General features: G+C 38.9%; 1 protein-coding gene across 2 annotated transcripts in view; it reads left to right on the top strand.

The window, feature by feature from the left end:
* The first annotated feature begins 5644 nt into the window (after positions 1–5644).
* LOC130175204 (forkhead box protein J3-like) overlaps positions 5645–12333 on the top strand; it is a 58881-nt gene continuing 52192 nt past the window's right edge. Inside the window, exon 1 of one of the 2 annotated variants that reach the window (XM_056385555.1) lies at positions 5645–5919. The gene's annotated coding sequence lies outside the window, so the exon portion shown is untranslated. The remainder of the gene's footprint in view (positions 5920–12333) is intronic. The other variant, XM_056385554.1, reaches the window with a different exon arrangement.

Genomic DNA, 12333 nt, shown 5'->3' with positions numbered 1-12333 from the left:
CAATCGCAACTCGTAAACTTTCCTATTGTCCAAACAGCACGCGGAAGGTGTGGGCGAGTCGCGACCGCGGTAACCAATCAGGAAGGTCCAAACGGAGTAGGGGCGGAACATTCTGAGGGCGCGCGGAGTGCTGTGTGAACCAGTGCGTGGAGTCTGCAGTGTGCACGAGACCGCGCACTTTCCGAACCGGTTCAGACCAGACGGTGCGAGGAGGTTTGGCGAATACCGACAGCGCTGTCTCCATGCTGAAGTGGCAGGAAATGAAACAAGGACATCACAAACCAAAGGCACCATCATCTTCTTTGTCTTCTCTTTTGTTCTCATCCAGTTTCTTAAGACGTGGAGGCTTTAATTTTAGAAATTACTTGTGTTTAGATGGCTACTGCTCAGCAGTGTCACCCAAGGACAACCCGGTTCAGTAGAAGGAAAACACTTCGATGTGATTATGAGGCGAATTTATGCGAGTGACCCACTTCTCTCGTTGTCTTCCCTCCCCGTCGCTGTGATTTAGAATAAGGGACTGTGCGAATGTCTTCGGGGGCTAAATCTGAACACACACACATTATAACACACAGTTTTAGATGCAGTGACTTTCCGGGGATGCCGTTATCCCCAACGTTCATCGCGAATAACGTCCACCATTCTGCTTAGGAGATAGACGCTCATTGCAATTCCCGAACCTGCCTGAGAGTCATCACATTTTTGAGTTTTTGTCAATATCACAGTAGTCCAGTGATAATTCTGTGCACATGCATGGGAACAATGCATACAGGAACTTGTACTTGTTGATTCGGCATACTTTTAATTGTGTTAATTTGCATGAAAATTAAGTAAATGTAGACTAAAAGCACACAGCTGACACGGCAACATTATATTTCCTGTTTATATTCCCAAAGCATTGTGGGAAATGTGGTTCCAAACATGGAGCATGATTATCTCCAAATAGAGGGAAGACAAAGAACAACAATACAATACACACACACACACACACACACACACACACATATATATATATATATATATATATAACAGGTTCACCAAGTTAAATTTAATACCACATGAAAGTATGATGGAAAACCATTTTCAGAACTTCCCATTAGTAAATAATAATAAATCCTACAATTTATTAAATTAATGTGACCTAGACCCAAACAAGCAGCAGAAAATGGATACATGGATGGATTAACCAACTAACAATGATGCACTTTTTCTAGAGCTGCAACAATCAGTTGATCTGATTGGTTAGTTGATCTAAAGAAAATTAGTCACCTACAGTCCTGATAATCAATTAATTGTTACTGTAATTTTTCAAGCAACGATGCCAAAAAAGTGCTTGTACAAAGGTTTAGCTGTAAAATGTGAAGATGTGCAGCTTGTGTGTGTCTGTTTGTGTTCAAGTTACACTTCTTTGTAACTTGCAACCTAACTTTTTAACACCCTCTAACCAGAGATACAGTTCCTATTGAAACTAATAATTTAACTTATCAGAATAAACGGAACAGAAAAACAGTGATCATCAAAAATACAGCTGCTTATATATTATATTATAGATAATTAACCGCAATACTTTTATATAATTCCACCATATGTACTTTGCTCAAGTTTCTATTAAAGAGCTGATGGTCCTTGTTGTAACTCTGTTAAATCATTAGACTTTTCAATAACGTGAATGTTACAGAACATAAACGCATATTCTTTAAGCAAACTTCCCATACAGCGTTATTTTTGCATCCTTTTTGTGTTATTTTCATCTTAGTGGATGTCACTCTGCGCATGCGCAACTCTGATCTCTCGTGGCGAGCTATGTGTGTTATCGCGAGGCGCGGTGATGCTCCTCAGACTCAGAGTAAAGTAACTCAAGACATTCTTAATATCTCTCATTCATATCACTAATTATTCGTGTCTCTCATTAACCTAGATCAAGATCACATCATAGTATAACTGTTATAAACTCAGTGCCATGAAAAAATATTAATGAACCAAAATGTAAATAATTTTTTTTTTTTTACCACATATCAGTATGATCGATTAATTATCAGTGATATCTGTAAATGGAGGAATTATATGTCTTTATTTTTCACAATTGTTTGTTATGAATGTGTTACCTGGGGAAAGTGGTATTGTAGTTTTTTTTCATTGGGGGAGCAGTAGGCTATTGTAGTTTTTTTTATTCAGCCCCCTCCCCACCCTAATAATTTTCATACGGTCTTCAATCGTCACACAAGATGGATAGCCTCAAAGTTTTGTTTGATAGTCTTACATCATTTAGGTTCCACCATAGGAAGTCGCACAGCAGGTTGTGTTTTTTTTTTTTTTTTTGTTGTCTGCCTCCTTTACATCTACTGAACATGACGCAGTGCAACGTCTGAGAGCCAACAGGATCAAACCGGGCAGAGCCAGTCGTGCTGCCCAATCATCACAAAGTAGGGGGAAGGCGCCGGAGCAGACACATTCCTCTTGATAAACGTCGCGCAGTCAGCAGCAGACAGGCGTTTTCTACAGTGAGACAAACCTCCCGTGTTATCAGTCGTGTTCACAACACAAACCACCAACGTCTTGATTGAGAAAATTGCTTTAAACCTTACATTCAGTGCAAAAAATGAACTGTAACAATCCTGTCACAAAACAAAATTCACTACACTACGCGTCACTACTGCATAGCCTGTTTGACACAAACGTGGTTCCCTACGATACTGTTAAAGTAACAGCAGCCTATATTCTTTATGTGATGAAGTGTGAACATAAAGTAGGAGTAACAACATAAAAGATTATTTAATTTATTGAATATACAACAACCAATGTTTGGATAGAGAATCATCATCATCACAGAATATTCAACTAATAGCTGTTCATACTGTAACCACGAGGTGAACAAGCATTTCATTGTTGTTCAGTGAGGTCAAGCCTACACAGCAGGGATGTATTTTGCAAGTATGAGACATACGAGAAGTCAATTAGTGACTTAAACAAAACACCAACAAGGTTATTCACAGTTTCCAGTGTTTAAATACAAGTGATTAATATAATGGCTGAATACAGATACGTGTACATTGAAAAAGCTTTCAATAGTTTTTTTTTTTTTTTTTTTAAAGCTATGGAAACATTGTCTTAGGCTAGAGAGTCCTCTAGTGGTGGAATCACAGATTACAATTGAAGAAATTCAAGATTACAGTTATTCATTTTCGGTTTTTTATTTTATAGCATTAATATTTGAAATCTTAAAATTATTGATATGACACTTTCAGAAATAAATATCAACAATTAAATTAGTTAAATTGTTATATATCATTTTGGAAATGTTCAACATAGACCAGTGTTGTTGTTTGGAGCAATTTTTTAAGCATTCCAGTCTTAAAGTCCCTTTAAACTGAAGTATGAGATTCATGAAGAAATAGAAAGCGCTGTATACTCCTGCTTTGAAAGTCCTCCAGTTCTATCACAAATATTTCATTAACCACTGCAAGCGCCCGCACCATCCAGACGAGTGCAGCACTGAGTTGTTTCTAAGCCTAGCATGGGAAGATATCCATGTGACCAAGCTCACAGACAAAAACACATAATTTGTTCCAACTCTGACTTAATGTAGAGGTGTTAATAGATTGGGGAAGAAATTATATTACATGAATGATAATTCAATAAATAAATAAATGGATGAATAAATAATGTGCTTGGAGTAATAATTTGTGTCTGATATGTTTTTTCAACAAAAAGCTTAATTGGCTTATTAAGAATATTAAAATTGCATTTATTCCTTCTCTCTGAGAAATTCAAATTATATAAATATTTAAATATGCAAAGGTTTAACTGCTGGATACAAGATGTCTCCTATACTGAAAACCCCATCCACTGTGTATGTGCACTGGAGGTTTCAAATTTCCACATCACTCTTGTACAAGCTGCATACTGGTCCATGAATGCTGGTTTCCAAACTAGTTGTCATGTCACAAAATCATGCTTATTGTAAACTCACATTTAAGGTGAGCACAGAGAAACTTTCCCTCGTCAGTAGATGAATTTGAAAACAGCTTTCGAGTGTCAAACTCTGCACATACATCATTCTTCACAGTGAAGCTCAAATATCCAAGTGAAGTAAGCAAAACACATTTTTGAGTGGAAGGGGACTGAGTGTTTTCAGAAATGAAAAGCTTGTGGCCAAAACAGTGCTGCTTTGCAGTCAAGCTGAATATCCACTTCTTTTCATTTGCTCTTCTTCCCAGCATCAAAACAATCTTAAGCAGTTTTGCAAAGCAAAGCAAGTTTATTTGCATAGCACTGTTAAACAACAAGACAATTCAAAAAGCTTTATATAAGACATAGAGAGGAACTTCAAACAGTTATGTATCAACATTCTAACTTATATTATTGTGTGAAGTGTTTCACTCATCTTCTCTGGATACATGCAGATTACAAACTTTATGGTGGAATTACGGTGTTAGCTGCTCACTCCTCAGAAAAGAGCTATGGAGTGTTAGTGGGACTAACACCAACCAAGCAAAATGTACATAGAAGCCTGCTGTGGCTGCACAGATTCGACCCTGGCTTGTGTCACTGTTGTGTATTTCCTCCCTCTTACATGCACTTACCTACTGAGCTAAGGATATACAATGAAGTCCTGCAACAGTGACACCGCAGCAGCTCCTGTTTTCAAAAGACACCTTTATTGGCTGTACTTTTAATTCCCAGAATTGAGTTGTATGTGTATATATGTTTGGTGGTTGATAATCCCAGTCAAGAACTATGAGGCTATTTGTGATGCCAGGGGGAAAAAAAGCATGTGTGTCACTTTTACATACAAATGTCATCTCAACATGTGCATTTGAATCCAGTATTTCCATTTAAAAAATGCAGTTGTTTTCATTTTAGACTGTACATTGAAATATAACTCATTGTAATTGTAATCTTATGAGTTAAAATGCCAAACTAAACATTGCACACTGGCTGTAAATCTTCAGATTCAACAAGGTGCTCTGACTGATGTCCTATCCAGGTGGGTGCGCTGCGCCTTCACATCAGGCTTGTCTCCACAACTAATCAACAAATTACAGGCATGCATCCTAACTGAGGAATAGCTCAACTAGAACAGGCTAGCCCCTCTCCACCTAGCCCCCAGTTTGTTGCTATAACAAACAGTAGACATTGCACAATTTTGCAGCAAATATTTTGTTGCACTTTGAGCAGCATGTTTCCTTGCCTACAATAATTATGTGTTTTTGGTGTCTGGGCATCACACAGACAGCGTTTTCTATTGTTCTACCCTTTTACTTAACCAGTCAGTCACTGCCATGTTATAATAATATGTTATAATAATAATGATGATTCATCATTGATAATGGTTCATCACACCTTCAGATATAATCACTTAACAAATACATAAATATAACATAAACCATGGTATATTATTATTATTAGTGTTATTATTATTATTATTATTAGTGTTATTATTATTATTATTATTATTATTATTATTATTATTATTATTAGTAGTAGTAGTAGTATTATGTGGTAAGCATATGTGATGTTCTAGTTGAATCTCATTAATATTGAAACTGGGAACTAGTTAAATGGATGTGATTTCATTTTTTCCTATTGTGGTGCATGAATTTATCTTCAACGTGCTCCGGCTGGCGTTGGAAGTAGTTCCGGTGGTTTAGCAGTCGAGCGGAGCATAGAGACCCGGGATCTTCGTGTTGCTGAGCGCAAATGCGAATAGCGGGTCGAGTCCGCCCGTCATGACTGTCGATTGACCACAGCAGCGGTCAGTTTGACGCCCGCAGAGCGCCGTGCATGCAGCTCAAGTGACAGCGTCTGGGCACCGCTGAAGCTTTTGTCTTCGAAGGGAATTTTCAAGTGCAGGATAGGCGTCTGGAGCTTGTGAACCAGAGTACAAAAAATTGAGCCGGTTCATTTTCACCTACGACGGTGAGTAGTCTGTGCAGAAGAATTTTTGAATGTCAGTCATGAAGGTTTGTGGTAAATGATGATTTACCGGGAAAGAAGTGCTGCTTAAAGCCAGTGCTTTTACTTAACGGCACGCTATGACAAGTTCGCTGCCTGTCACTATGTGCATGCAGACAGACACTGTAGCATTTGTCTTTATCCCAAATGTCCGTCAGATAGAGTCAACTTCTTTAAGTTTACAATAATAGTGTCATGGTGCCATTCACACAATGCGACTGTCGGCAGAAAGTGGTGTTTAATAAAGCAATTATCTAAGCGGTGAATTGTACTGGCAAATATGCATGAGCAGAAGACAGTGCCTTGCACAGCTGAAAACACTTTTGAAGTGATAACAGTGCAACAAACCAAGCTCAGAGAACACTGAGCTCCACACTGATGTGTCCCTGTTGGTTGCGGCGTTAATTGTACGGAGGGGCAAAATACAGTATTCTTTAAAGTGGTGAATTAACCACTCTCATCAAACACAGCTTTGCCGTAGTCAACCCGCGTGTTGCAAGGAAAAGTACTAACAGAAGTCAGCTCACTTGAAATCATTTGCTTCAGGGGATTCATAAGACTTAATCAACTTTGTTTCACTGCTTAAAATACATTAAATAGGTCTGTACATGTGTGCATGAATACATGCCAAGGTGTCATTAACTATTAACATTAACTTTCATAGGCTATGGTGTTGATGAATGATTTGCTTTTGTTTATTTGTGTATGTGTAAGTGTATGTAGGCCTATAGAGGTTTCTGTTTGTGCTGTATTTTAAAGGATGTGTCATTTTGAGTGGCTCCCTGTGTCTCGATCAATTTAGAAAGGACATACAGTATTAGGACTTCAATTAGCAGGGCAGATTTACACCATGCACACCGGTGTTAACATTTCGTTGAAAGTAACGTAATTTACAGACCTGACACTGACCTGTGTGTCATATTAGATGCAGATGACACTACAATGACACATTTATTTTCAAGTAATTCAGGTGAAATTTTTAAATGTCTTTAACAGTTTAGCTGATGCAGACAGAAGATACTGCAACTTGCCTTAAATGCCCCTGAGTTCCTCTTTTTCTCAACAGTGTCACTTTTATTTGCTGTGTTCCAGTATAAGCCGAGTTTGTTGATGGCGCAGTTATTCTCACACACTATGGATTTCTTTTCCATAGGCTGCCTCAAATGGACCAGTGTGGTCTCTATAACCTTACCATGAACGGTGGCTGCCTAATACTGTAAAGGAGTCCTTATCTTTCATCATGCTGCAGTGTGGAGAGCCAGCCTACACTATACAAATTCATCTCTCCAGAAACACGCAGACAAGGGGAGGTGTGTGTATGTGTTTGTGTACGACAGACTAAGAAAGTGTTTGAGAGAGCACCCTGCTCCTGATTTGGATGCGCCTCTAATTCCTATCAAGATGAGAGCTGTCTGAACAGATTTCTCTCATCATTATTTGCTCTGAGATTTACTTGCGCTTGTAAATGGTGTTGATTGAGGGTAATTTGGCTTTTTAATTGCTGAACAGCTGCCACACTCACTGCTGATTGCCATTGTAGACTTTCTCAGTAGATCACTCATAGACCCCTAAATGCCTCATTAAAACGTTATGCAGAATCACATGAAACGTGAAGAGAAAGAACCCTCATAATGTTGTACTGATTTGTGTTTTATCATCGGAAAGGTCGTTGTAATTATCGCCAATGTCAGCAAATGCAATGCTAAGAATCCAGTGTAGTAATGACTTTTTGAAAGTTGAATTAAGGGCTATTTGTAGATACACTACATGCATTTCTTTGATAAAGATGAACTCCATATGCCAGTATATGAATCAGTCATGGCTATCCCTGGATAGTCATTATGACTTGAAACATATTATTTTTTGTGTGGCTTCTTTAGTAATGTTCTCTGACTGCCAATTAAAATATGATGAAGTCCAAACGCTGAACTTATCACAAATTATGACAAAAATGTGTAAACAAAACATACAGTTCTTATTTTTATTTAAAAAGAAAAGAAAAATATATTGAAGTGCATATAGCATTGAAACACATTCCCAGCATCTGTGTGTGTGTATGTGTGTGTAGTTTTCACACCGAGTTCATTTTACCGAAAACCCCCCCCCCAAAAAAACTTCATGATTCATGCTAGCATGTGTCATTCAGAAGTCTTTTTTTGCAGCTCATAAAGTAAAAAAAACCCAATAACAACAACAATCTCTTTGACACACTGAGCATTGTTTGGCTGCGTGAACAGCATGGACCCTGTAAACAGACTATAGGCTCACCTTTTCTTACTGCTGCCATTATACAGAATCTGTTTAACCGTGAAAAGATTAATATTCTTAATGTTCTAACTAAGAATATGCTTTTAGCAAACACCGACACCCACGCTCTGAGTCGTACGGACCGATGGCTGGGAGTCGTCTCCTATTCTCTACCATGTGCACCTCCACTTTAGCTACTGTGGGTAAACTGCCTTGCTCCAAGACAGGTTGGCAGTGGCCATTAAAAGAGGTGAGGAGGATGTGGTCTCATTTGCCTCCCTCTAATCTGTCTCTGCAATTATCAGGCCACTACAACGTTACTAGGCCTTCAGGTCATTTTAATTACCTCAGGTCATATCAATAATCAGCTGTTGAAATCATCGCCTGGACAAAGTGATTCTTGAAATGCCCTAATATTAGAAGTAATTTCCGAGACCCCCTGCGAGTGAGTGGATGTGAAAACCTTCATCCGCAGACTGCTCATCAGCTGTTCCTTAGATGTTGATTTATCTATATGCTGTACCATAGCAAACTCCTCTATCATCAGGCATCATCAGGGAAGGTGAAAAATTGAACGCATTAGAGCAGATCTCCTCTCTTTTTAAGTACCTTTAAGTTCTCTGAGTGCTCCCAGTCACTGTGATTTTTGTCTTGTCCCCAGGAAAGTACACATAATTTGAATTCAAATGCAGCAAATCCTTTTATCTTGTCAGAATCTTCTTTGATTCTGTTAGGAAGGCACAGCTATGATTTGAAAGAGAAAGATGTAAAAGATAAGATAGGGGGTGATCACTTTTAAAGGGCTTCCGTTTGGATTGAACTCAGCAGTGGTGCTGCCAGCGACAAGAGTTCAGTGCAAAGCTTCCATTGTGATCCTGATGTAAAGCCTGTGTCTTACACAAGCCGAGTGTGTTGTTGCACTCTACTGGTTATGTTTTAATGAGTAACAATTGTTAGCCAATTTACATGTAAAACAATGTAATTATAAACAAGCATCAAAAAGCTGTAATACTTCTAAAAAATGTAAATTACGCTCCATTATAAAGCGCAACAAAACCTAAGCCATGCCTCTGAGCCAGGGCCTCTAGGTTTTGGATGCTTGTTTCCATTATTAATGCTATTCACAAGCCAAACTTTTTAGGTTGGTGCAGTTGGGCGCTTTAATCTATTTTTGCTGTAAATTAATGAATTTTTAAAGAGGACTAGTCCTTGCTGAATAGTGCTGGGTGTGGGAATGTAGTTTGAGTCGTGGTGACGCAGTGCTATAGCCCCCTTTACTGTGCAAAGTGTGAGTTCACAAACAGAATCCCATCTCTCTCTTGGGACCCTTCGTTGGGGGAGATTGCCGAAATGCTGCACTCCTATGTTTTATTTATGACAAAATATGCCTTTTTAACTTTGCCGTTGTCAGAATCTGGAATTGTGATAGCTTTTTCCTTGTCGGCAGTGGTAAGTCTTCTGGGTCGCTAACTCCCTCTACCTTGGCAGATGTTTTCAGGTGTTATGTTCTGTGTGGGCTTAGTGAGTTAATATTTTATTCTAGGCCTTCAGGGATTCAGTGGAACCTACTGATTTTCTTGCCTTCTTTCAATCAGATTTTCTTTCAGATCTGAGAAAAATGGTGTGAATCAGTACATTCTGTTTCAATTGAGATGTCACTAGGTTGACTTGTTGACATGGACCAGCCAGCAGTTTTCAGAAGCCGCTGATGAAAGTGTTGTTCTGTCATGGATAAATCATTGTCCCCTCTTTTTTTTTATTTTTTATTATTCCTTTTTCTTATTTTTCCTTTCAGGTAATAGTTTGCCTGACCACTCGCTTTAAGGACTAAGTCCACAAAATGTATTTCATTTTGAAATGGTACATTACATCAATGCTTCTCCAGGTCTTCTTTTAAAATAAGTAGACGGTATCAAACGATAATTGCTTAACCCTGCTCCATTGAGAGATGAGCAAGCAGCCACCATAAGGGCAGCTGATTTGCCTTGATATCTTATAATTGAACCTTTTCAGGGGTATGTTTTCTGGTGCTGTAGCAGAAAGTAATTAAGACATTCAATGCTGCTTTTTGGACCTTTTCCTCCTTCCTTTGAATGGCCCACACTTCTAGACATGACAGTGCTCAGTATGCCTACAGACTTTCTTTTGACACATTAGCCTTACCCTTGCCAAGGCAGTCCCTCCCAGAAACCCCCTCTGCTCAACACGCTCCGGGTGGGTATTTTGTCATTACTTCATTTTCCTCTAAAAATATTTTGATGCCTCTTTCCTTTGGCTCCCTACACCCCCCCTTCTCTCACACATCCCCCATCTCTCCATTCAAAGTTCTCTATTAAAATGCAGAACTGTAAAGCCTCTCTCTCAGTCTAAAAGCCTGCTAGCAGCAGGGGACTGTTAGTTGTTAGTGATGCACACAGCTGAGTGTGTGCATCACAGCTACAAAGTCTAATGGGTGAATACATTCAATCACACACAGACCCTCAACTCTTTTAAAGGGACAATGTTCCCAGTCATGAAAGCTTCATCCACAGTGCGGAGAGTGATGTATTTAAATTCTTTGAAGGAGAAAGATTTCTTGTTCATAAACGGCCAAATCCTTGCTCTTCTTTTTACATTAATGCTTGTAATCTTTTCTGGAAGTGCCAGTTAATGTCTCGCGACTTTCATGTTCCTAACTTTTTCCTTGTTTTTTTTTTTTGTTTGTTTGTTTTTTGTCAGGTAAAGATGAAAATCTGAGATGCCATATGTTGTCCTTTTTGCCATATTTTGAACCTCTTTTGATACCCACCAATGTTAGCCAAACGTCTATCTCTGAAAATGTATGGTCTGATACACATTCATACCACAAGCGTTCCAACTATTTAATCAAACGCTGATTTTCTGTATAATCAGCTGCCAGAATATCCCCTCTTCCCTACCTTTATTTCCTATTCAACTACAGCTCTCTGTAAGTTCTTGATGTTTTCTGATCAGTGATACAGAGCTGAATCTTGTGTTGTGTTCTGTTGGTTGGGTTTCTGCATAAGCCCTCGGTTATTGCATTACAATTAGTTCTCTCCTGTCCTCTTCCAGGGACAATTTTCTGAAGCGTCACTCAAATTTACTGTATCTGTTCACTGACATGCAGTTAATCATATGTTTATGAGGGAAAACAGAACATTTTGTTATAATTGTTACATAGAACATGGACTTTGCAGTCTGGTAATTAGTTTTCTTAATGAGGTTCGATCTAAAATTTTCCTATTTAGAGTTTTAATTGCTATCATAATAACATCATATCAGTTAATTATAAAAGTAGAGTGTTAAAAACCAACATACTTTTTGGAAGTTTAAGTCAACAGTAGATAAAATCTTAGCATTTTTACAGAATTGATTTTCTATTTAAAGTAACATTTTGAACACAATGTATTATGGGTAACTCCATTAGCAGCCGTAATACTAGACAGGCTTCTCTTAGTCTTTGAGATGTTGCTGTAGAGGTGGCTGAAAAGTGTTTTCTTATGAAATCATAAGCAGACACTTTTGATACCGATCTGAACCCGAGTGAGACGCTGTCATCTCCAGGCTTCAGAGGTGAAGTAAGTGGCGTATGTCGACCGACTGTATGGCTGTTTCCAGTCCAAGAGTTTTGCTCTGAAAAGCAAAGTTTGAATGGAAGGAACATCAGCAAAGATGAAAATACACACAGGGCTTCGTCTTCTCTCCTAGTGTAGGTTACATTGTATATATTGCTGTTTCAGTACAGTCAGATAACCATGAACAATTACCGGACATGAATACACTGCCTCTTTGGTAATGTATACAGCACTCAGTTCAGAGAGTTTGGCACTTGAGTATCTATACATACAGTACAATGCATCTCTATAGAAAACTGATAGCCCTAAGATAAGAAGCGATATACTGTAAGCTGTCTTTTCTGCAGTCATCATTTCTCTCCCCTGATACCGTGCGAGCCTCTGAGGCTGATGTGAAACACAGCAGATATCAGGAACAAAAGGCAACAGTGCTGAGGTTAGCCCAGTCACCGAGGGACCAGTTGACTGAGTCGACTAGGTAATTGGTTGCGTCTACCCGCCCAGCAGGCCCCCCCCCCCCAGCAGCCAAGTCATGCCCCTCCTCTCCTCTCCCCGC

This window comes from Seriola aureovittata, chromosome 9 (genome assembly GCF_021018895.1).
Source record: "Seriola aureovittata isolate HTS-2021-v1 ecotype China chromosome 9, ASM2101889v1, whole genome shotgun sequence".
NCBI classification, from domain to species: domain Eukaryota; kingdom Metazoa; phylum Chordata; class Actinopteri; order Carangiformes; family Carangidae; genus Seriola; species Seriola aureovittata.
The sequence above is the reverse complement of the archived record's forward strand: the minus strand, read 5'-3'. Positions and strand labels throughout refer to the sequence as shown.